Source organism: Pseudophryne corroboree, chromosome 3 (assembly GCF_028390025.1).
Source record: "Pseudophryne corroboree isolate aPseCor3 chromosome 3, aPseCor3.hap2, whole genome shotgun sequence".
Taxonomy (NCBI): domain Eukaryota; kingdom Metazoa; phylum Chordata; class Amphibia; order Anura; family Myobatrachidae; genus Pseudophryne; species Pseudophryne corroboree.
In genome coordinates this window covers 263544005-263567921 of record NC_086446.1, presented here as the reverse complement: position 1 = coordinate 263567921, position 23917 = coordinate 263544005, and the positions used below count along the sequence as shown (strand labels likewise).

The following is a 23917-nucleotide window of genomic DNA, read 5'->3' as shown; positions in this document are numbered from 1 at the left end:
CTTCCGTCGCTGAAGCGGACAGCCCTCAGTCCGACGTTGAGCTGCCTCTTTCTATTTCTGGCGACTCTCCGGCTTCTCCTCCTGGGGCTACTGCTCGGGATAGGAGGAGGTCGCTGCGCAGACGGTTCGGCCGGGGGGTATCACAGCAGAGCGGATGTGCCGTTGTACCTGACAGTGAGGAATCATCCGAGTCCTTGCTCCCGACAGGAGGTTTGCGAACCTCCCGTGGGGCACGCGACTCGCATGCCCGGTCTGATCTTAGAGTGCCTGCCACGGCGGCTGCACCCTTGGTGGATGCCACCGTCTTGTCCGCCATTTGTGCCGCTGTCATGTCGGCGGTGGCTCCCTTGTTATCCTCCGTACCCGGGGGACCGGGACGGGCCACCGCTTCTTTGGCGAATAGCATTGCGCAATCTCTTACCCTGCTCCTGTCCTCTGGCTGCGGGTCCGATGGAGGAACAGGGGAACATTGTCTCTTTTGTCTCCCCAGCCGCGGACGTTGGGCCAGGAATGGAGTCAGTCGGCGCATCTACAAGTCGTACGGCGGCTGCTGGGACGGACGGAGTTCCCCCTCGTACTGGTGAGTCTTCATCGAACCCTGACTGGTCCAAGGGGAGCGCGGTTACCCCGCGGGGGGTTCTAGTACTCAGTCCCGCTCTTCTAGCAGCGGCAGCAGTGCACGTAGGGTTACCGGCAAGCGCGATAGGCGCAGGCGTCGAGGCACGGACTCTTCCCTTGCCTCCACGTCCTCGGAGGGTGTGTCCTCCTCCGACGGCGGTTTGCACAGGGTTAAGCGTCGCAAATGCCGCGAGCGATGGTATTCAACCTCTTCCACCTCGCAAGTTTCGGTGGAGTCGGACACCGTTCACTGTGCCAACACGGCAGTGCAACGTGGGCTCAGGCCCCGGATCCGGGACCAGATCCGTAAGGGCCAATATGTAAATATTTTTGCTCTTACTAGCGACGATCGTAAAGCCTTACTTTCAGCTAAGAAAAAAGGGCAGAGCAGCGAGGACGCTTTGCGCTCCTACCCGAATTGGGTTCGATGCATGTTGATCTTTACCGCGTGTTACCTAGAGACCCACCCGGACGAACACATGAACGTTGTTCGATATCAATTCCTCATACACGTGCTGCACCATAAGTACAAAGGGTCGGCCTGGCGTCGTTATGATGAGGATTTTCGGCGGAAACAACACGGGCGGCAGATCTATAACTTCGGTAAAAAAGATGTGGAATTGTGCTCGGAACTGACCCAGGGTTCTGCCGTCACTGAGGAAGGCGGCACGGCGAGACGATGGGTAAAACAACCTGCCTCTCGATCTGCTGGCTTTCGCGGCGGTTCAGGGCACGCGGGGCATGGCAAATGCTTTGCCTTTAATAATGCCCAATGTGACTTGGGGGGGCGGTGTCGTTTTCGTCACTCCTGTATCAGATGTGGCGGGGGCCACGGGATTAAGGACTGCCCCAGTCCAGGGACCGGGGGTTCTTCCGGACCGCAGACCCGGCAGAGTCGTGCTCCCGCGGCCTCCGGCGTTGGCCACAGCCCCCACCCCAATTAGACTTCGGGCGCTCATTCCCTGGCTGCGACGGTACCCACGGCCGGCGGACGCCCAATTCTTACACTCGGGCTTCGCGTCGGGCTTCCACTTGCCGATTCATGGAAGGGTGGGTCCCGGGGCGGGCACGAACCTGAGTTCGGCTCGAGAATTTCCGGAGGTGCTCCGCCGGAAGGTGGAGGCTGAGGTGGCGTTAGGTAGAATGATAGGCCCTTTCTGGGAACCCCCCTTGCCAGATTTGGTCTTGTCCCCCGTAGGCATAGTGGCCAAAAATACCGCGGGCAAATTTCGGCTTATCCAACATCTTTCCTGTCCTCTGGGGTCATCGGTTAATGATGCTATCCCTTATGATCAGTGTAGGGTTGTTTACCTATCCTTTGACTCGGCTATAGACACCATCCGGTCTTTTGTGCCTGGGGCAGTGATGTGTAAATTGGACATCCAGTCAGCATTCCGTCTCCTTCCGCTGCACCCTTCCGCCTATCGGTTTATGGGTTTTAAGCTGGACGATGGCTATTACATCGATCGGTGCCTCCCTATGGGCTGTTCTATCTCTTGCGCCTACTTCGAGAGGTTCAGTTCTTTCCTCCACTGGTGTCTCGAGCAGGTGACGGGTGAACGGGGAATTTCGCACTACTTGGACGATTTTCCTTTTATCGGCCCATCATACTCAGATCGCTGCGTCAACTTACTGCAGGGGGCTCTGGCCCTCTTAGCGCACTTCGGGGTTCCGGTCGCACCAGAAAAGATGGAGGGTCCCTCCGACTCATTGGTTTACCTCGGGATTCAGATCGATACGGTCGGTGGTCTCTGTAGGTTCCCTGCGGACAAGGTGTTGCGTTTACATGACGGTATCCTATATGCGCTGGCTGCGGGCAAGCTCACTCTTAAGCAGGCTCAGTCCTTATTGGGCCTGTTTAACTTTGATTGCAAGGGGATCCCCATGGGCAGGGTTTTCTTTAGAAAATTGGAATGAGCTACCGTGGGGGTTAAACGCCCGCATCATTTCCTAAGGTTGTCCCTCGAAATCCGAAGGGATTTACGTATTTGGGACGACTTTCTTGTTCGTTTCAACGGCATCTGTATTTGGCAGGAGGCGGTCATGTCTAGCCCATCCCTGGAGCTTTTCACGGACACCTCTGGCGCTTTTGGGTTCGGAGCTTATTTCGCAGGCCGTTGGTGCGCGTCTCCTTGGCTGCGGGCCTGGCTTAGTGGGGGCCTCACGACGAACATGCTGTTGCTAGAATTTTTTCCCATTCTGGTCGCTATGGAATTGTGGTGCGATGCCCTGCGTAACAAACATGTTATCTTCTGGTGCGACAATTTGGGCGTAGTTTTTGCCCTAAACCGCCAAAAATCCACGTCCTTGCCAGTCCTGCGGGTCATTGCGCAGATAGTCTTGCTATGTTTGGTGAACAACATTACGTTGTGAGCCAAGCATGTCCCTGGCGTGCGTAACGAAATTGCGGATGCCCTGTCTCGCGGCGATTGGCAGCGGTTTAGGCGCTTGGCTCCTGCAGCTCTAAGCCAAGGGGAATCATGTCCTGCTTATGTGTGGCAGGTCATCCACCCGGATTGTAGGAGTTAGCCCACAGGTCATTGGCCCCTGCAACTTTTCCGGCCTATCGGGCCGCCTGGGAGCGGTGGAGCCGCTTCCTCCTGGAAAGAGGCCAGAGTGGTAAGACCTCTCACGATTTACTCTTACAATACATCTGGATGTTGTACTCCGACGGGATTTCGCGGGCGTCTGTTAGCAGAATTCTGGCGGGTATATCATACTTTCTGCAGCTTCGGGGGGAAGCGGATTTTACGAAGTCCTTTTTCCTCCGGCGGGTGTTGAAAGGTTGGGCTCGGGCGACCCCGCCTCTCCCGGATACTCGCCAGCCAATCACTGGTGCTTTGCTGAGGCGGATTTTGGGATCCCTACGGAGTATTTGCTCTTCGGGATACGAGGTTCGCCTCTTCATGGCGGCCTTTACGATAGCCTTCCACGGTGCGTTCAGGGTGGGTGAGCTGGTGTCCGTCTCTCGGACTTCTGCCTCGCCCATGCTGGCGGCCCACGTCGTCGTACGCCCCGACGGTTTGTGGTGTAGGACTCAGCGCTCCAAGACTGACGTAGTCGGCAGGGGGCAGTGGGTTCGAATGGGTCAGGCTCGTGCGCGGGGCATTTGTCCAGTTGCCGCGGCCCAGGCTTATTCATCCGTACGGCCTCCAACGCCCACTGGGTTGCTCGTCCTTAGTGGCGGTTCCCCGTTGACCAGATATCAATTCCGGTCGGTTTTGGGGCGTTGTATTTTGTACCTGGGTCTATCTCCGGCCGACTATGGGACTTACTCTTTCCGCATTGGCGCTGCTTCAGCAGCCGCTGCGGCGGGTTGGTCCGAAGTCGAAGTCCGGGCACTTGGTAGGTGGAGGTCTGGTGCAGTCAGATGCTATATCAGGCCTTTTCCTCCCAGTGCACCCATTTGAGGACTAGCTGCTCGTCGCAGTTGCACTTTGCGATTGCGGGGGCCTTGAGGAGTTTTTGTTTTATCGTTGGTTGTAATTACGGCTTTTGCCGGCTAACGAAGTTTTGTGTTTTTGCCTCAAGTCAAATTGGGTGGCCCAACCCCCCCCCTCCCATCCCCCGTTAGGGACGTAGTTAGGTTACCCATTTACACATTTCATTTCTTTTCCTTCGTCACACCCTTCTTTTGCAGGACGGCGGTTAGACCCGCACTTTATATAGTTTGTCGGCCATTCATACGTCTACTGGCTGTCCGTGTCGGCTCTGGCCTGCGACACAACCCGGTTTCCGGAGCTGCAGGCCGTGCGCTGGTTGGGGCGTAGAGGCCTCCGCTGGGACGGCCTGCGGGACTGGCTTCGGGCGGCAGTTGGCCGATTTGGGTATCCACTGTTTCTGGTCTTGCATCTGGGTGGCAATGATCTGGTGCGCCGCACTGGGCTCGACATTCGCCTCGAGATCAGACGTCAACTGTTGGAACTTATGGCTGACTGGCCGTTTTGCCTAATCCTCTGGTCAGACATCGTCCCTTGGAGGTCTTGGCGTGGAGCCTTTAACCCCGGGGCGTTTGACCTGGTTCGGAGGCGGGTCAATTCGGTTGTCGGTCGTGCTGTCCTCCAGCATGGCGGGCTGGTCGTGCCGCATGGTGGTATCTCCTTCCGTGATCCGACTCAGTACTGGTCTGACGGGGTGCATTTGTCGCCGGCTGGCATGCTGATCTTCTTGGAGGACATTATTCACGTTCTTCGGTCCCTTTAGATAGTTTTCTCTTTTGATAGTCGATTTGGGTTTTTGTTGCGTTAGTTAGTGTTCTGCTTTCTTAGGTCTCTTTAGTTAGTTTTTCTGCCTTTTCGTTGTGTGGGTTTTGAGTTCGGTGGCGGTGGCAGGTTGGTAACCTGGCAGTTGGCCGGTTTCTGCACGGTTACTTAATTTTAATTATGAGTTTAAGGTTAGTAAGTTTGGGTGTACTTTTAGGTAAATTTTATAGTTTTATAATTAGTTTACGGGCATCACTTTACCAAGTGGGTCCATATAACTGGTATAAACATATGTGGATAGCGAGGCCGGTGGCCCAATTTTTACCACGTAGGGGCGGAGCGTACCTCCGTCCCTGCAACTGTTGGTGGGCAGGGGTAGTGGCAGAAGGTCGACCCCTGTCCTTGGATTTTTGATTTTCGATGTCTGGGATGGAGGCAGGAGGCTGATCCCGGAACATCTGGGGCAGAAGGCTCCCTCACACATATGTTTTTTATTGCTTGTTTTTCTGTATTATAATGTTGATCACCCATGTTACATTTATCATGTTTAACCATTCTTCTCCCCGCCACCTTAGTTAGAGAGGGAAGTCTGCATTTTAGTTTTAGTATTTAATAGGCCTTCCTCTCAGTCAGAAAATAAAAACTGACCCCTTTCACTCCAATTACAGTTGTTGTATCTTTATTTTATAAGATAAGTGTGCTTGAGTGGCGCGTGGATGCATCTGACGTGTGAGGTTTATGTATGTGTGGAGTGTTTGTGTGTGCAGTGTGAGCAGTAGGGGGAAGGGCTGATGGGGCAGGGAGTTATGTTGGGAGCAATGTGAGCAGTAGGGGGGGCAGTGAAGGGTGGGAGAGCAGTGAAGCTGTAGGGGTGCAGTGTGGGGGGTGCGTGATCGCGCAGTGAACTGTGATGGGAGCAATGTGAGCTGTAGGAGGGCAGTGAGAGGTGGGGAAGCAGTGAAGCAGTAAGGGATAATGTGCAGTGTGTGTGTGATGGGGCAGTGAACAGTAGGGGGGCAGTGAGGGGTGGGGGAGCAGTGAAGCTGTAGGGGACAGTGTGCAGGGTGTGTGTGTGTGTGTGTGTGTGTGTGTGTGTGATGGAGCAGTGAGCTGTGATGGGAGCATCGTGAGCAGTAGTGGGGCAGTGAGAGGTGGGGGAGCAGTGAAGCTGTAGTGGGGCAGTGTGTGGGGTGCATGATTGGGCAGTGAGCTGTGATAGGAGTAATGTGAGCAGTAGGGGGGCAGTGTGGGGTGGGAGAGCAGTGAACCTGTAGGGGACAGTGTTCACGGTGTGTGAGTGATGGGGCAATGAGCTGTGATGGAAGCAATGGGAGCAGTAGGGGGGCAGTGAGGGGGGAGAGCAGTTATGTGGGCAGTGAGGTATGATGGGGTAGTGAGCTGGGGCAGGGGAACGAGTAAGGTGTGAAGGGGAAAGTGAAAGCTGTGGGAGACAGTGAGGTGTAAGGGATAGCAGTGGGAGCTGTGCAGGAAGGGAGGGCAGTGAGATAGGGAGGAAATTGGAGAGAGCTTTGAAAAAGGTAATGAGAAGGCTATGGGGAGATATATGGTGAGCAGTATGTACTAACCGGAAAATGCGGTAAACCCCCTGTTTACTGCATTTTCCTGATGTACCATCCCCCGGCCGGCAGGTGAGCACCACCACAGGGTTTGCCAGCTTTTGCTGGCGATACCCCATAGAAGCCTATGGGCTTCTCTCCGCGGCTCTGTGTGGTCAGCATGCCTTGCGGCCGCCCCTGTCGCCCTGTGCATGCGAAGACTGACTCCTGGGGTCAAAACCCGGCAGTCAGGCTGCCGCTGCGCATCACGGAGGACAGTTCTTATCATAAGAGCTGTCCTCCACAATGCTGATCGCATATGTAAGTACCTATGCAATCAGCATCGTGGCGCAGGGTGGCGATGGGCGGCGATGTACATTAGTACATCCCTCCCAGAGGGAGGTAATAGTAAGAGACATATCATTTCTTTCTTTTTGGAGAGAGGGGTGGGCAATAATGTTGTGCCTAGGGCCGGATTATGGTCGGTGGGTGCCCCTGGGCAACAAACTTGGTGGAGCCCCTATCAATAAAAGTGATATAGTGGCCATGTTACAGCATGATACCTGAATAAGCAGCGGTTGCGGATCTACAAAAAAAATAAACTCACATGAATCCTAATTTATTATACTCGTTTCATGTGTACCAGTCCGCACCACTAAACACACTCATGACTCATCACTAAGTCAGCGTCATTGACACTGACTAAAGGGCAGGCTTCTCATAGTCACAAGGGTGATTGGGGATCCCGACCATGCCAAACCGCCTCTGCTGCTGAATGCTGCCTCACTCTGCAGCAGCTCTGTCAGCTCCACCCATGGCGCGCTGAGATATTGTGACTCACAGTATCTCAGCAGGCCATGGGCAGCTCAGTGAAAGCGAATGTCTCGTGCGATTTAACTTCCCGCGAGACTATGTATGTAGGCTCAGCACCTCAGTGGCCGAGTAGGGAGGAGATATTAATAGTGGCAGGCTACTGGCAAAGCAACGGGGTGTCCTGGCTGCGATTCGGGGGAACAGAGTGTGGAGACCCCTAATACGGGGGGCCCCTGTAAGCCCTCCTTTAATTCGGGTCTGGCCTAGGGGTGGCCTGACCCCTAAATCCACCTCTGATATAAATGCATTTGACACCACAATCTGTTGTATCAGTGTGGTAGACCAGTAGTTCCAAAACTTTATCCTCAAGGACACCCAACAGTTCACGTTTTCCAGTTCCCCGCAGAATCGCAAGTGAAATAAATATCTCTGCCCATGGATATTTTAAAATGTGTCAGTGAGTAATGAATATACTGTACCTGTTTACCTGCTAGGTGATCTAGGAGACATGAACTGTTGGGGGTCCTTGAGGACCGAGTTTGGTAACCACTGTGGTAGATTATGTGCTGTTGGGGTCCGTACTCTGCCCACTACGTAACAGTCTGTAGCTTCCTGCTCACCTCCTTTCCCCTTCTAACATCATCACAAAGCCCTTGTAACATGCACCAATGACCTCACTAATGTAACACAGGCCACACTGCCTCACACCAGACCAGCTCCTTAACATTGGTCCTCCAGCTGTTGTGGAACTACACATCTTAATAACATAATGCAAAATTATTCCATATACACTGTTGAGTATGTCTCATGCTTTAAATTACATTGGAAGCACACTCAATACCTGCCAAAACAGATTAAATAACGGGCAAAAAATGAAAACACTAAGTTTTTCAATGCATTTTCAATGCATTACATCCCTATAGATTGTAAACTTGCGAGCAGGGCCTTCCTACCTCTATGTCTGTCTGTTTTTACCCAGTTTTGTTCTATTACTGTTGTTCTAATTGTAAAGCGCAATGGAATATGCTGCGCTATATAAGAAATTGTTAATAAATAAATAATAAATAAACTGAATCATCAAACCCATAGGTCAGAGGTTCCCAAACACGGTCCTCAAGGCACCCCAACGGTCCAGGTTTTAAATGTATCCATGCTTGGCCACAGGTGACTTAATTAGCACCTCGGTCAATTTGATTTAACCATCTGTGCCTTGAGGACCGTGTTTGGGAACCTCTGCCATAGGTGTTATTGCAATCTTGACAAACTGAGCACCTTGTTGCAGCTGAACTATAGGGGAAAAATCAGAAGCAAACTATGGGTACACTGTGAAAGAATCAGGTTGCAAGGTATGCTGTACACAACAGGTGATGTTCTGTGACTACTGCTAAGAACTGATCAGTCCTATGTATTATACACAACAGCTAGGAAGCCCCTCTTGCTCTCCCCTTCTGCTCCTCATCAGCATAATCATAAATGAGACTTTTTCTTTTCTTTCTGGCTTTAGATTCCTCCTGATTCAGAAATACAGCTGGCAGTATCCAGGGCAAATATTTTCTGGTGTTGAAACGATTCCCAGCAGGCTCACAGCCGAGTTGCTATGTGTATACCTCTCAGGAATTTATTTGTCCACTGAATAAATTCTGATGTCATGTCAGATGGAGTGATCATTTCAAAGGCTGACATAATTCCCCATCAGAGCTTCAAAGAAAAGTATTATTTCTTCATGTCTGTCCATGAAATAAAAAAATGTAAAATAAAAAAAGTTTGGAAATATTTCTAACACCTGCTACGAAACTGTATACAGTATATATATGTATATGTGAAAAAAATGTTGGCACATTAGCAGAATCTGAGCAGCGTTCCCTGCCAGGGGACTGAAGTGTTCTCACTGTGTTCCTTCCACTTATCTTTTATTTACAATAGATGATGTGTAGACATTTGAGAAGCTGACAGCGCTCCCTGTGTTTTGGTGCCAATTTCATAGATGTTACGGTTAAAGAATGTATCGCCTACACTCTAGTAAAACCAATACCAGGAGTCTGACTGTTATACAGTGTACAGTTATAGCTACAAAACATATATTAAAGGCACATTAAAATATATTTATTGTATAGCTTCTGTGAAGGTGTTGCTAAGTACAGTATATGCATATGAAATGCTACAGTATATGCTTAGAGACATTGTTTTTGTCCCATAATCCCTTTATATCCTTTCAAAGTCCTAATGACAGTTTTATTAAAATGTGGAAATCCTCTGCACAGCTTGAGGGAGTGACTTAGTGACTGCGGATGGGACTGTCTTTATTAGATGGATCTGTCATTATACTAATTAGGATGCGGTCAAGTTTGACAGACAGCAGGCAGATGGGAGGCAGTCAGAAAGGTTTTTTTCCCCCCGTATACCCACAGTATAATGAGAAAACATGTCACATATTCTTCTTGTTTCACTTTATTTGAAAATAAAGATATAAAACATTATTCTACAGTGGCATTGGTTCCCTGCTAATTTAAATTAACTTTTTAGAAAGCCAGCATTGCCTTCAGGAATCATGGGGACAAGATAAAGTGGATTATGCAGGTCCACCCGTCCAAACAACCTCTCAAGGTTCTGAGGGTGTAAAAGTGTAGTGTAGAGTGATTTAACAAATGAGAATTGTACTTACCTGTCAGCCTTAGTTATGAGACTTTGAACACGGTTGTGCTTTCCTTCATCCAAGCCTCTTCTGATCTGCACCCAGCAGCCATGGTTCTATGCAGGAGCTGGCAGGGCAGGGGGGCAGGGTGTCATCTGCCCCCTGGGCCAGTGCAATTTAAGTGTTCCAGGGCCGCCTGGATGCCGAGGCAGGCAGAGGATGCTCCTACAGCTTGAGTCTGCCCCAAGGATGAAAGTTGCTTGCCAGCCCCTGGTTCTATGTACAACATTCAGAAGATGAAGATGGAAAGTCATAAAGAGGGGAGAAGTGGAAGACAAGGGAGGAGCAATGGTTGGCATAAGAGGAAGGTGAATAGTGGGGGAAAATAGGAGAAGAAAGATGGGGATCAGATGGGATGGGGAGAAATATGAGATAATGTGACAAAGAGAACAAAAGAAAAAAGTGACAGGGGTCAGAGGCACTCATGTGGAGTGGAGTGGATGAAGGGCAGAGACACTCATGGGGAGACGAAGTGAGGCATAGGCAGAGGGGAGCGTGAGGCAGAAACACACATGGGGTAGAATGGGGCAGAGTAAACATGGGAAGTGGAATGGCACTCATGGGAAGTGGGGGGAAGGACAGAGGCACACATGGGGTGTGGAATGGCAGGCAGGGGCACTCATGGGGAGGGAAGGATTCAGATGTTGAGGGTGAGGGGAGTAAAGAAGAGGAGGTGGAAGAGGCACTCACAAGGATGGAAAGGGTCATAGGCAATCACGACAAGGAGCGGATGGCGTCAGAGGCAATGTCGGCTGCAGCGCCGATCATATAGTACAGTGGGGAACCGTTTAGCATTTTTAAACATACAGTCAGGACTGTGCAGGTGTTTAGCATTAGTTTGTGGGACTTACCTATCTGGGCTCTGATGGTGCGGTGGTGTGGGGTGCTGGGTCCGCATGGACAGTGGGTGAGACAGCGGAGGTCTCAGCCATGACAGTGGGCAGCACTATCTAGTGTAATGGTGGCCTGTGTTTGGGGTAGTTTGGCGTGTGTTCCATGTGACCGGTGTTCCTTTGTGTCTGCATAATGGGCACCGCCATGTTGGAGACCATCAGGTGACTGCTAGTATCCAATGGTCAGCCAGGGGGTATTCATGGGCCAAGCGGTGCACGGTTATGCCTATAAAGCCAGTACAAGTCCAGAGTTTTTGCAGTTACATTCAGGGCCGGCAACATAAATATTGGGGCCCGGTTCAGTGATATCTCTGGGACCCCCTCAAATATATGGGTCAATCCATGTGGAGGGGTCCAGCCCTGGTTGCTTGACCATTTTAAAAAAATATATTTTTTGTGTGCGATGACCCCTGTAAGTTAGTAGTCAGAAACCACCATTACTTTATGTTTATTTACCTTCAGATGAAGATGGCGGCCATTTTTGTATCATGGCATAAGACATTTTTTTACTGTTGTGGATGTTTAGGGTAAATGCATTATCTCAGATCACAAAAGTCATGTAAAGCTGGGATAAAAAACATTATTTTCAGCACATTTCAAGCTACATTTTTTTGTCATGTAACTATTTCCCTACCTCACTTCCTTATGACTGAAATGTAAGTCCAAAGTTAATTGTCAGATTTTTTTTTAAAAGTCTATTTTATGGATTGTATTTCAGTGGGAAGGAATAAAATTTCAGAGCTGTAATGTATTTGGGGAATAGTTAATTATGTAAAGGTTTGCCAAACAAATTTTGAGTTCTCTATCTTGTCTATTTTCTATTTTTTATTAGAGCATTTTGAAATTGCTTGTTTTTCACCTAAATTGACCTCTAATATCTCTAGTGGGGAACTATTTTAAATTCACAGCATACACAGTAAGTACTCTATGAGGGGCGACTGTAAAGAAAAAATAAAGTTTGAGATTCCACGTGGAATAAAGCTACACTAAGAGCAAATATCAATATCAAATATCAAAATATGGAATATAAAAAAATGGAAAAAAATGGAATATTAAAAAATCAAACTCCATTTTTTTTTAACAGTTACTCCTCATAGAGTACTGTGTGTGCTGTGAATTTGAAATTTTAATCAGGTCCCCCATCAGAAATACTAGAGGTCCCTCCATCAGTATGAACTATCTGTCCTGATGGACATCTCATTTCTCCTGGTTAGCATGTTGGGCATGGACATTGGTGGTTTACAATTTTTATAAGCCATGTCTAACAGAATTGCACAATGTATAGCTAGGCACCTCTATCCAATAAGTGTTTCCATTTTGCTGCTACTTATATTAGGGAAAGGTCCATTATGAAATGACAACCTTTTTGTCTATGCTATCAGATTCAAAGATCTATTTACCAATTATTTTCTATTACTGCTTATCACTGCAATAGAAAATCAGTTTTCAAGTTAACAAGAAATGGGGCAGATGTATTAACCTGGAGAAGGCATAAGGAAGTGATAAATCAGTGATAAGTGCAAGGTGATAAACGCACCAGCCAGTCAGCTCCTAACTGTTAATTTACATATTGGAGCTGACTGGCTGGTGCATTTATCACCTTGCACTTATCACTGGTTTATCACTTCCTTATGCCTTCTCCAGGTTAATACATCTGCCCCAGTGTTTGCTGGGGAAGCTTGATGCTGGATAGCAGCATTAACAACTCTGGGCCTGGTTTCTCTATGCATATGTACCCTGTTCAAATATGCACAGTGCCCGAGCGCATGGACTTGGGTGTTCATGTGGACATTTGTAAAAAGGAGGGAAAAAAATTGTCAAAAATAGAAAAATATAAATAATAAAATATATTTGGGAAGGAAAATGGTTGTTCCACCTGTCCTTATTTACTAGGCAAATAGGACCATATAATATGAGGGTGTGGTGTTGAAGACCTACAGTGTCTAGGAAGACAGTCATTAGGTCAACCCCATAGAGTCGACATGCATTATGCTGACAGGGTCAAAAGGTTGACAGGGACAAAAGGTCGACAGGTAAACGGTAGACAGTGGGTAAGGTCGACAGGTTCAAAAGTTTGACATGACAATGATCAACACAGAAATGGTCGAAACAAGTTTCTTACCCCACGCATTTTGGGTGTCATTTTGTAAGTTTCATCATATGCGACCACAATCAGTGGAATCCTGTACCATTCTGGGTTTGCTTTGCTCACCATTTTCGGTCAAGGTCTGCTACCGCTGTGCTCGTCACAGGTTACTATTCCCAATCGCAGTTCTCGTAGATAGTAAATCAAACAAAAGTTGTGAAAACATGTAAAAAACACCAAAAACGCATGTCGATCATTTGTGTGTCGACCATTGTCGCGTCGTCCTTTTGAACCTGTTGACCTTTTATACCGGTTGATCTTAATGTCGACATATGGTGTTGAGCTATTGACCGTCGACCTAGACACTGCCAGCCTATCATCTGGATACCATAATCTGATAACCCCAGGGATTATGAGTAGTGAGAGTGAATGAATATAGAATATATTTTTTTATTATTCATTGTCATCTGGATGTTACTGCACAGAGCCAGGCTAATCACTGCTCCCACATACTGTTGTGTGGTGATGGCCATAATAAAGTGACTACAATAGGATCAGAACATTTTTCTTCTTTTATTGATGTTAAATTATTCTTTCCACCCTGTTGCTATTATGGGTAAATGGTTATGTTGATGACCATCTGGCCTAATTAATTTGCAGAGCATTTTGCAATGTAAATACAATAAAATCTACAGCTGGACTTTTCAAGATGTTTGAGCCATATTTTTTTCTTTTTTAATTCTTCCTCACTTTCCTTTGCCAAGAGACGCATATTGCCAGAAGTTACACAAATGACATAAACTTTGTATTTTCAAGGATTTTTTTGCTGTTCTTTTACTGTCTGGTAAAAGATCACAGGGACGTTGTATGCTTGTTAAAAATCCATTCCTTTGAAGATTGGACCATTTCTGAAACAGCATTTGAGTTCTGCCTAGTACTGTAAACATTAACTGCTTAACCCCTGGGCTTGCAGATAGATCATCGGAAGTTTGGGAAGGAAAGGAAAAAATATGATATGGCTTCAGGAATTCACACCCTCCTACTGCCAGATTAGAATTCAAGACTATTTCTTTTCATAATCCAGATAAGTGTGCACTAATATCAACCGTCACTCCATTCGTACATTCATAAACCCATTTCAGGGGTGCTTGTTCAATAACAATGTTTTATAGTTATAATGAAACCCCTATTTATTAAGCAGTCCTGCCCATCAATGGTAATCACTGCTAGAAAAACTTAACCCAAACTTGCAAAGATAAATGCAATTATTTATTATGGGTGCTGGGTCCTACTAAAAATAACAGCACTAGCTTAAGGACAAAGAAGTGTTGTTTGCAATATATCAAAATATCAGCAAAGTCCCCTTGAAAAAGTGATTAGCAAAACATATGGTTAGGTAGATTAAGGACAGAAAACCTTTCATTAAAAATCACATTGAGACCAGAGCAATGTGAAGCACTAGTGTTGCAATACAGAACATTAATCCTGGATAACTGTGTAATAAAATCCCTGTGTGTAATACATTAAGTGCTATCCACAAATGTTAATAAGTCACTGTGCTTCTGAAGGCACAGCATGCATATACCTTTGGTTAGAAAAGGTCTGTCTTCAATTATTTATTTATTAACAGTTTCTTATAGCCCAGCAAATTCGGCACCCATCCCGCCCCCACCCCCCCATTCCCCCAAACTATAACTTTATGCCTTACCTCCCATGCTTAACAAAATAACAGCGCTTGTCAAAGGTATGCCACAAAACAGGTGTGTTTTCACAAGGACGGGGTGTGGACAAACAATAGTACCCAATTTCAAATTCCACCATACTGTAGCACAATATTATTTATATTACACTGCATGTAGTGTCCCGATTCATATTACACCACATAGTAGTGTCCTTTATACACATAATGTCACACTGTAGTGTTCCTTATTCACGTTGCGCCGCACAGTAGTGTCCCTTGTACATATAATGCCTACAGTAGTAATGCCCCTTACATATAATTAGAGATGAGCGGCTCCGATTCTCTGAGAACCGGACCCACCGGAATTTCACGATCTGAGTCGGGATCTGAGTCTGGGTCAGGTTTTCCTGCCTGACTCAGATCCCTAATGAGGCAAAATGTCATCCTCCTGCTGTCGGATTTTCGCGGGTTTTGGATTCTATATGAGGCCCCCTTTGATAGGTGCCATTTCACTCCGGCAGTAGAGCTTGTATAGTGCAGACGTGTCTGTGCTGTGTCCGTTCATGGGTGCTGCAGAGTTGCCCATCCAGGGGTGCTGCAATGTTGTCCATCAAGGGGCTGGGACTGATTTGGGGTGCTCTGTCAAATTAGGGGTGAAAAAAAATAAAAGCTACAAATAGAATTGGGAAAAATAAAAAATATATATTTATTTTTGTGCTATAACCGAGTGTACTATACTATTATTTTTCTGTGACACTGCTGGTCAGACCGCAGTGTATCATACACGTATTGTGTGATACTGTAGGTGGAAGTGAACTGCAGTGTAATATGTATTCTGACTCATACATGTATTGTGTGACACTGTAGGTGAAGATAATCTGCAGTGTTAGATTATTATTTCTGACTCATTCACCTATTGTGTGACACTGTAGGTGAAAGTTAAACCACAGTGTTAGATTATTATTTCTCACTCATACACTTATTGTGACACGGTAGATGGTACATTTTTGGTAGAAATTGTGGTCTGTGCTGTACCCCACTTTGTTTGTGTTTGTTGATAAATATGGAGAAAGAACACCCTGAGGAAGGAAGTCATTTCTGAAATGCATTGGTGTTTTTCTGAGGTACCCCAGGTTTGATTTTACCACTTGAATATTTACCTTTGTTCTTTAACAATTAAGAATAATTCTTCCCTAATAGGGAAACCCATGCTCTATTTTGGAGAGACAATTTTTTCCCCTTAACTTCTAAGGTATAAAGTGAAACAAACCATGCTGCTATAATGGAGATACTGTGTGTTATTGCTTTTAGATTTTATGGAACAGTATACATATGTATGAATACATTTTTTGGGGATGAAAAGTGTTCTCAATTGTTCTTGGATTCTGCTTATCTGGTGGTATCTGTTGTGGACGGGAAAGTATTCATCATGATAGAGGGTGGAGGCCAGGACAACTGAGAAGACCAGCACAAAGATACCTTTTGGTGAGCATAGGGCACCTTATATAGGCAAGTGTTACACAAAGGGGACAGGACAGTATATATCTGGGTCTTGAAAACACTGAGTGGTGATTCAAAGAAACCTTTTGGTGAATGTATTTTATATAAGGTCAGTCTGGAAATCCCTCATGACACATGAACATACTCTTTTTATTAAGACTGATGCAAACTTCTTGTCTCTTCCTTTAAAGAATATAGGATATCTACACAGGATTTCCTGGGCCTGAAAAGGAGGGACATTGTTTATATATACTAGCAGCGCTTGTGAACAACTCTACTCTATTATATATGGAGGGTGAAAAATTGAGAGGAGAAAAGGAAGCACATACTAGTGCTGCAGGTGCTACCACCAGTCATGACAATACAAGTCTGTCAACATCATCTTCTAAGGCCCAGGTCATAGAAGGCTTAAGTCAGGACATGTTAACCATGTTAAATCAAAGACGCAATATGATTTTACAGTGGTAAGGAAAAAACATCAAAAATAAAGTTAACTACAGAGAAACATAAAATTGGCAGTATGCCATTCGCCACATAAAGTGGCAAGGAAAGGGTAAGGCCTTGGCCTTTATTTATGACTGGTGTTTCTGCCTCTTATGATGATGTAAGCCCTTCTCTCTGTAGAAGTGTCAAAAAATGAAATGTGTGGATGAGCAGCACAGGTTAACGGCCCTCATTCTGAGTTGATCGCTCACTAGCTGCTTTTAGCAGCAGTGCAAACGCTAGGCCGCCGCCCTCTGGGAGTGTATCTTAGCTTAGCAGAAGTGCGACCGAAAGGATCGCAGGATTGCTCCCAAAAAAATTGTGCATTTTCTGAGCAGCTCGAAACTTACTCCTAGCTAGCGATCACTTCAGACTGTTTAGTTCCAGATTTTACGTCACAAACATGCCCTGCGTTCGGCCAGCCACTCCCCCGTTTCCCCAGCCACTCCTGCGTTTTTATCGGACACGTCTGCGTTTTTACACACACTCCCCGAAAACGGTCAGTTTCCGCCCAGAAACACCCACTTCCTGTCAATCACTCAACGATCAGCAGTGCGATTGAAAAGCGTCGCTAGATCTTGTGTGAAACTGCATAGTTTTATGTGAAAGTACGTCGCGCGTGCGTATTGCGCACCATATGCATGTGCAGAAATGCCGCTTTTTCACCTAATCGCCGCACTGCGACCGAAAACAGCTAGCGAACAACTCGGAATGACCCCCAACATGCTGCCATAGAAGTTGAGGATGCTTCCGTGGAAGTGAACCAGGATGAGGAGTATATTTGTGTCACTGGCACTAATAATGATGTTGTTGAGGATGTTGTTTGTGTAAATCAGGTACCAGTAGAAACAGTTGTTGCCCATGATATGAAAAAGCCCATTGTCATGCCTGGGCAAAAGTCAAATAAATCCACCTCTTCTGTGTGGAATTATTTCTACCCAAATCCAGACAACAAGTGTCAAGCCATCTGTAACCTTAACCATCTAGGAACCTCCTTACTCACTAAACTTTGGCTAAAAATGTAACAAAATCAAGTCCAGCACCACTTAATCCAGTGGTCATGGGACAGGGGTAAATTACCCCAAATGGGCTAAAAATGAAATTCCTGGGGGTAATGGACGGTCACGCTGATGAGACACAGCCCCATCAAGGAAATTCCCACCGACATTACTGAGGTGAGGATGTGACCATCTGTCTCCTAAAAGTCGTGTCCCCCTTTCTTACATTCATTCTGGTGTTTTGGGGAGAAAGTGTTAATTAACCCATTCATTGGCAAAAGATAATTGGCGAAAATAATAAAAAAAATCTAAATAATAATATTATATATATATATATATATAGTGTCCATGTGATTCGGCTCTCCTTTAGAATAAATTGCTGCACCGGGTGCCCCCGTGATTGATCAAGCATATAGACAATGGACGCGGCACTCCTGGTGTCTGGATCAATAATGACTCTTAGCAGGCAAGTAGTAGCAGACAACGTTTCAATGACGTTTAATATGTCATTTTCCTCAGGTCTAAAACAACAATGGTACATGTCTTACCTTATAAAGAGTGCATCACCCTGTGAAAACGGCTCGCGGTCAGCGGGACGCCGCCCGCCCCCTCCAGCGTGCCGGAAGTGACGCTACACCACGTCACTTCCCGCGATCGTGCTCCCCATCACCATGGTGACAAACAAACAGAAAAAGGGCAGCTGCAGATAACAGAGTGAACGGATCAGACAGCGGAGTACCATACTAATCTTAGGACATGTCATAATATACAATTCAATATATATAACACTTATAAAGTACATACTTATTAAAAATGACATAGATACAAGAAGATTAAAGAGGCAAATGCTACAATTAGTATGTTTGGATGAATAATACACGTACCGGTGAAAGTGTTAGACATCACATGCGAGATGTTATTGGCAAGTATACAATACACTTTTTGTAAACCTATAGGAAACTATTGTATCCATGGGACTCGTTTAGTCCTCGCGGAGACACCGTATCTAAACGGTAGATCCGCCGTGCTTCAAGCCTCAAAAGTTTAGCCCCACGATCACCCCCACGGATAGATGCTGGCACATGATCGATCATGCGGTATTTAAGTGTAGTTAGTGGATGGCGATGGGAGGCAAAATGCCTAGCAACGGGCTGTTCACTAGTACCCTTGGTGATGGCCAATTTAATTGCCGACCTGTGGGCTGCCATACGTACCTTGAACATACATTGTGTCTTACCTATGTATGACAGCCCACAGGGGCATATCAACTGGTAAACAACAAAACGAGAGGTGCATGTTAATGTATGCAATATATACAATGTTTTCCCAGAGTGAGGATGCTGGAAGGTGTCACCCGCAATCAAAAACCTGCATGTTGTGCAGGTGCAGCGAATACAACCCCTATGCCTACTCCTATTAGAAGTAGTAGCAGTAGGATACTTGGTGACATCTGTTTTCACCAGAATGTCCCGGATGTTTTTACTGCGTTTGTAACAAGACAACAATTTAGTGTTACCTAACCGTAGCTCGGGATCACTCTGTAAAATGGGCCATAATTGTTTAGATATTTGGTTTATGCCTGGCTCTCTGAGATGGACCTGCAGTTGCTACAGGAGGTTAAATTAAAGCATTAAATATTGACAGAGCCACTTTGATAGGTCCATTTCAGAGAGCCAGCAACTCGGGTCCTATTATGCCATGGGTGATGCAATATCATTCAGCCAGTACAGGCATAAACCAAATATCTAAACAATTATGGCCCATTGTACAGAGTGATCCCGAGCTACGGTTAGGTAACACTAAATTGTTGTCTTGTTACAAACGCAGTAAAAACATCCGGGACATTCTGGTGAAAACAGATGTCACCAAGTATCCTACTGCTACTACTTCTAATAGGGGTAGGCATAGGGGTTGTATTCGCTGCACCTGCACAACATGCAGGTTTTTGATTGCGGGTGACACCTTCCAGCATCCTCACTCTGGGAAAACATTGTATATATTGCATACATTAACATGCACCTCTCGTTTTGTTGTTTACCAGTTGATATGCCCCTGTGGGCTGTCATACATAGGTAAGACACAATGTATGTTCAAGGAATGTATGGCAGCCCACAGGTCGGCAATTAAATTGGCCATCACCAAGGGCACTAGTGAACAGCCCGTTGCTAGGCATTTTGCCTCCCATCGCCATCCACTAACTACACTTAAATACCGCATGATCGATCATGTGCCTGCATCTATCCGTGGGGGTGATCGTGGGGCTAAACTTTTGAGGCTTGAAGCACGGTGGATCTACCGTTTAGATACGGTGTCTCCGCGAGGACTAAACGAGTCCCATGGATACAATAGTTTCCTATAGGTTTACAAAAAGTGTATTGTATACTTGCCAATAACATCTCGCATGTGATGTCTAACACTTTCACCGGTACGTGTATTATTCATCCAAACATACTAATTGTAGCATTTGCCTCATTAATCTTCTTGTATCTATGTCATTTTTAATAAGTATGTACTTTATAAGTGTTATATATATTGAATTGTATGTTATGACATGTCCTAAGATTAGTATGGTACTCCGCTGTCTGATCCGTTCACTCTGTTATCTGCAGCTGCCCTTTTTCTGTTTGTTTGTCACCATGGTGATGGGGAGCACGATCGCGGGAAGTGACGTGGTGTAGCGTCACTTCCGGCACGCTGGAGGGGGCGGGCGGCGTCCCGCTGACCGCGAGCCGTTTTCACAGGGTGATGCACTCTTTATAAGGTAAGACCTGTACCATTGTTGTTTTAGACCTGAGGAAAATGACATATTAAACGTCATTGAAACGTTGTCTGCTACCACTTGCCTGCTAAGAGTCATTATTGATCCAGACACCAGGAGTGCCGCGTCCATTGTCTATATATATATATATATATATATATATATATATACAGAAGGAAGTCTGGCACTCCTAATTGCAATGTGTAACTACGGTCGGTGCCTTCACAGTGAATAAATGCAGATGGAGGGAAGTGCGGCACTCGGCTCTTAATGAATATTACAAAGTCAAATATTGATATAACAACGTTTCAGTGCCTCCGCACTGTCGTCAGGTTTATTAAAAATGAAGTGTACAGAACATACCTTTATACCGTAGAGAACACCCCAGTGAAGGATGCCAGCTCCGGGAGCGGGACCACGCACCCGTCCGGCGGCCGTGTCTGATGACATCATCAGTTAGAGTCAATGTGCACACCCACCAAACAACGTTGCTATGGCAACTGTAAAGCAAAACGGAGAAGCAATGGAAGATTCAATCTCTTATACAAATGTATAGCACAACATAGTGATGGTAATCGATCTCAAAGTTATAAAGATATCGAAACACAAGGGCAGTATAAAAGATACATGAAAAGCAAAAAGATGCATTGTAAGAAACAAGTATAATTAATAGCATCATTAAAGCCTTTAGGTGAAATAACATCAAGGCGAATAATCCACCTTGTTTCGCACTGAAGCAATTTGCGCGCCCTATCGCCACCCCTTTTTGACAAGGGTACATGATCAATCATGCGATATCGGAGGCTATTGAGGGGATGCTTATGTTCACAAAAGTGGCGTGCCACAGGCTGGTCACTCTTCCCGGATTCCAAAGCATGGCGTATGGCAGAACGATGGGCAGCCATCCGTTCTTTGAATTTCCGCTCTGTCTTGCCCACATAACTTAATCCACATGGGCATAGTAGTTGATATACAACAAACGTGGAATTGCATGAGAGCAAATGATGAATTTTTATTTTTTTTACCTGTGTGGGGATGACAGAAATAATTACCGGGAATAAGAAACTGGCAGGTCACACAAGTACAGCGAACGCATCCTGTTTTATTGGATGCAGAAGCTGTTTTCATAAGAGGTGCGATGTCGGTTTTAACCAGAAAATCTCTCAAGTTCCTCCCTCTAGCATAACATGGCATTATGCTGAAATTCTGTAAGGGTAATGATTTATCAGATTCAAAAATTGGCCATAAATTCTTAGAGATCTGGTTGATTGTTGGAGATGCTGTATTAAATTTGTTAACCATGGGGAATTTGAGGTTATTTTTGTTATTGGTACATTTCTTATTAAGCAAGGTGTTCCTATCAAGCATAAGTACTTTTTCTTTTGTAGCCAGTAATTCTTTACGAGAATAACCTCTAATTACAAATTTTTCAATTAGTGCATCGATCTGAGAGATGGATGCTTCCATCTGATTATTGATCCTGTGTATACGGATCATTTGTGAATATGGCAAACCTCTAGTCAAAGTTTTAGGGTGGCAACTATGTGCTTGCAAGAATGTATTACTCTAACTGATGATGTCATCAGACACGGGCGCCGGACGGGTGCGTGGTCCCGCTCCCGGAGCTGGCGTCCTTCACTGGGGTGTTCTCTACGGTATAAAGGTATGTTCTGTACATTTCATTTTTAATAAACCTGACGACAGTGCGGAGGCACTGAAACGTTGTTATATCAATATTTGACTTTGTAATATTAATTAAGAGCCGAGTGCCGCACTTCCCTCCATCTATATATATCAAATGCCCGTGTGGGCTCCTATACATAGGGAAGACCATACGACAGTTCAAGGAGCGTATTGCCTTACATCGCTCCAGTATACGGGCCGCACTGGAAGGACGCAGGTCTGACCAACCCGTCGCCCGTCATTTCAAAGAACTTCAACATAACTTGGCCTCCATTCGCTACAAGATAATCGATGGAGTCCCTGATAACTCTAGGGGTGGCAACCGCGGTCGGCTTCTATTACAAAAGGAATCCCGCTGGATCCATACTCTTCAAACAGTCAAACCGTTTGGTCTTAATGACATCTTGTCTTATACATGTTTCCTATGAGCGGTTAGCATATTTGTGTTGATATTTTCCAACAGTCCCCATTGCATAGCCATTCATAATTAGCCCTTGTATATTTATGAGTAGATACGCCTATGCATGTGACCAGATAGGATCTTTTATTACATTAGGGCCTGTGCTGTGAGTATGTTTAATATTCAGATGTCTGTGTCTTATTCTCCTGGTCTCAGTCACTTATCTAATTGGCAATATAGCTATGTCTAATGTTGGCCATATAGCTATGTCTAATACTGTGCGCTCCATTCACTTGTGGCTGTTCCTTTTTGTCCTATTCCAGCATCCATACACTTGTTCCCATGGTGATGGTTTGCACTGTTTTTACACCACGCCCCCTGGAGACGCCGGGTCGCCGGCGCCGGCGTGTGCCCATGACGTCAGCGGGTCTCCCGGAGAGCGCCGGTCGTCTGCACATGAGGTGTCATTGGTAATGTATAAATGTTTGTCTTTTTTGTGTTTACAGTTGGTCTTGATAAAAGGGCATAGCCCTGAAACGTTGACTTTAGCTACTGCATCTGTGTCTTCTTTAAAAGTCTCCACGAGTGCCAGCTTTTGTGTGACTCTATATATATATATATATATATATATATACGCCAACTATTCACCCGGCACTCACATATGGATGCAAATAAAAGATTGCTGCGGTGCCATCCGTAGGTAGACAAACTACCTTATATAGCACACAGGTCCGGCGGCACTCAAGCAGACTGATAAAGGTAGTAATGCAAGAAGACTTGATTTATTCCATCCTACGGCGTTTCGGGGCTATACCCCGTCGTCAGGGACAAAGCGTTATACACACAACACTTAACAAACTGAGCTTATATAGCTGTACAAACATTTGTTACAAAGCATAATCGTGCTCACCTGGCTCAGGCGCGCGGCGTTCGTCAATCCCGCTCACACACTCCTGTGGACGCTGGAACATGACATCAGCCGGTAACGCCAGTGCACTGGTCACATGACTCAGGGTCGTTGCTAGGAAACGCTATAAACATAACATACTTAATAATGGAACTATCGTCCACCCTTAAACCCTACTAAAAACACTAATGACAAAACCCTCTATCTAAACACTTACTTAAAAACCTGTGAAACCACCACAATGTCATCTTTACACTATTTAAAGATATATGTAATAACTTAGATCCCACTTGGATCTGACTTAGTGCCGTCCTTATTGGCTGCATTGTATTATACATAAGGATATTAACCCCTTACCAAAATCTCTAACACTTGATTATTTATCTATTACATAAGGGCTTGTATACCCAGATATTCGTTAAGTCCTCTGGGGGCTATGGTATTTAATCTGTGTATCCACCTGTATTCTTTCTGCAGCAGAATTTTACCCCGGTTACCTCCCCTGTGAGATACCGGCACATGATCTATAATGATAGCCCTGATACTAGCGATATTGTGGCAGGCCTGTACACAATGCCTCGCGACCGGTTGGTCGCTATTACCTTTCTCCAAAGCTTGTTTATTGCACTGCGATGACCCGCCATTCG

The 23917-nt window shown here is 45.9% G+C and overlaps 1 long non-coding RNA gene across 1 annotated transcript; it reads right to left on the bottom strand.

The window, feature by feature from the left end:
- Nucleotides 1-14107: 14107 nt before the first annotated feature.
- On the bottom strand, nt 14108-20773 carry LOC135057679 (uncharacterized). Its single transcript, XR_010244296.1, has 2 exons — nt 20644-20773; nt 14108-15211 (listed from the first exon to the last, which is right to left on the bottom strand). It is a non-coding gene; the product is annotated as an uncharacterized LOC135057679 (long non-coding RNA).
- Nucleotides 20774-23917: the final 3144 nt, after the last annotated feature.